Here is a 2,655-nt window from a genome sequence, read left to right as displayed (position 1 = left end):
AAACCAAATCGGACATAGCAGTGTTGGTCAAGAATGTTAGATGCGTATGTAAAACCGAATAAAGTACAGGGTAGATCATACTTAAAGTTAGGTAAGGAAGTTAGGTTAGGTTAGGTTAAAGCTTATAATTTTGTTTTTTCAATGTGATTAATTTGAAACTGATGTTTATAATAGTGCAGTACAGAACATTGTTCAACATTTCAGTATAAAACTGTTTTATACCACTGTGAGCCTGTGTGCTAAACAATGTTTCAATTACAACTGAAGCATAATTACTAGTACTACTTATTTTCTATTTTAGAAATGAATGTTGCTCCACAGAATGCAAAACTGTCAGTACTTGCTCGAATTAAATATACATTATTCACATAGTACAAAAATACTTAAATTAAGAATAAGAGGATAAATAATGTACTTATAACAACAGCCCCACCATATTTATCTTTTACCAGGTATGTAGCTGTGTATGTTAACATAAAATGTAAAATCATTAAAAATATATTGTTGAAGTCTTTTAGTTTTATGTTGTGGTACTCATCAGCATGTAATAAATTACCTTAATTTAAATTTGTGCCAGTGTAACGTTTCAGTTGTAAAAATTAACTTGAGTAATTTTGAGTCTTGGCATATACTATCAATTATGCACTTTATGTAAAACCACTTTAAACATACAGTATGTAAGCTGTGTATGTATCTAGGCCTATCATTACTGAAATTTCCAAAATTAGTATTTTTTTTGGTAAATTTCCAGAATTACACCCAACTCACCATGAAACTTAAAATTTTCATTTTTTAATGTTTTATAGTGTGATTAATTTGATTATGATATTCATTTTTGTCGGAAATTACTTATATATATATATATATATATATATATATATATATATATATATAATATATTTATATATATATATATATATATATATATATATATATATATATATATTATAATGCTGGGTTGAATTAGGCTCGACTTCTCGTACCTATTTCACCCAACGTGGAGCGGGATCCTCTTTCGAGACCGGAGCTAATGCAATGAAGAGAGGTAGGACATGAAAACCTTCGGCAACACCATACACGTATATTACTACAGTCAGACACAGGACACTTCAGCAGTCATTACATCACAATATAGAGCAATATAAAAACCTTATCTAAAATATTGTGTATCTCGCAGGATACTAGCTTTCTAGATACTGACAATACAACAAATCTTAATACTAGGAGTGCAGTAAATACAGGTGCGCGCGGAGCGCGTGAGGAGGGAGGGGGGGGGGTTTGTGATCCACCTGGAGGAGGTAGGGGAGACACGGAGAGTGACTTAAAACGGCGAGGAGACAGTTATGGTAATATTGAAGGATGCCCGATATTAGCAAGGGAGTTTAGGTGTTTTCTGTTGGCGAAGATTCTTTGACAAATAACTCTGATTCTTACTTTGGCTTTAAGAGCGGGAGCGAGGAATGGAGAGAGTTTTTAGGAATAGCGTGCGGAGGAGGAGAATATCGTTAATACTCGCCTTCCCTGATATTTTGGTGGAAATAGGTTTCTGTAGGCACAAACTTATTCATTACACATCTCCTAGGTATGATATGTAGACTCTCGCTTCACAACGCGTAACAAAGTCGGAATACTCGTAAATACTATTCCACCATATTACTTAGGGACTAGCCAATAGAACTCCAATAATATTTTAGTCTTTCTTCGGGTTCTAGAGATATGTCTTTAGAAAGATTCGGGGTGACACTCGCACGTATTTTCACTTTAGGTCTCAACCCACATTCTCGTCCTTCAACTGGATATTGTGTTCTGATTTACCCCAATGGAGATTACATAAAGTTACTGCACAATACTTATTCTAAGAGAAAGGGAGTCACACTTAACCTACTTCACGATTGTTACAGGGTCACTCGTATTTCCTCATGGAGAGAAACAAGGACACGTTATCGGCGATCCGGTCAGACGTCAGACTGAGGGCGTCGTCCGGGCGGGGCGAGCCGAGAGGGCGTCCTCTCGCGTCCGGGGGTTTCCGGACTGGGCTCCGGCGTAAGGCCCGTAGGACTGGGGCCGAAGAGGTCTAGGAACCTCTGGGTCAGGTCCCGGCGTCGCGGGGGCGTGGTGAGGTCTCGCCCGGGTGTCCTAGGGCGGGCCGGAAGAGGCGACAGACTGCGGTCTCCCACGACCAGGGGCGCCGTCAGGGGAGGACTGCGGCAGCGGCTGTCACGGGGGCCCGACAGGTGTGTCCGTTCGAAGGCCACGCGTAGGGAACAGAGGCCGGGGGAAACAGGGAGGTCTCTCCGAGATATTCTGGAGCGAGACCCCTGGAGTTCAACCTCCGGTTGTGGAGACGTCCCTCTCCTCACTACACCCTGGGAGCGACCATCGATCGTCTCCACCTGGACATTGGGGGAGCGACCATTGATCGTCTCTACCGGAGTGCTGAGGGAGCGACCGTTGATCGTCTCTACCTGAGCTTTGGGAGAGCGACCATTGATCGTCTCTACCTGGATTTTGGGGGAGCGACCATTGATCGTCTCTACCTGGATTTTAGGGGAGCGACCATTGATCGTCTCTACCGGGGGGCCAAGGGAGCGACCATTGATCGTCTCTACCTGGGCTTTGGGGGAGCGACCGTTGATCGTCTCTACCCGAGTTTTG

This window comes from Coenobita brevimanus, chromosome 18 (assembly GCF_032717465.1).
Source record: "Coenobita brevimanus isolate Jiangsu-jjx chromosome 18, ASM3271746v2, whole genome shotgun sequence".
Taxonomy (NCBI): domain Eukaryota; kingdom Metazoa; phylum Arthropoda; class Malacostraca; order Decapoda; family Coenobitidae; genus Coenobita; species Coenobita brevimanus.
Note: the sequence above shows the minus strand (reverse complement) of the source record.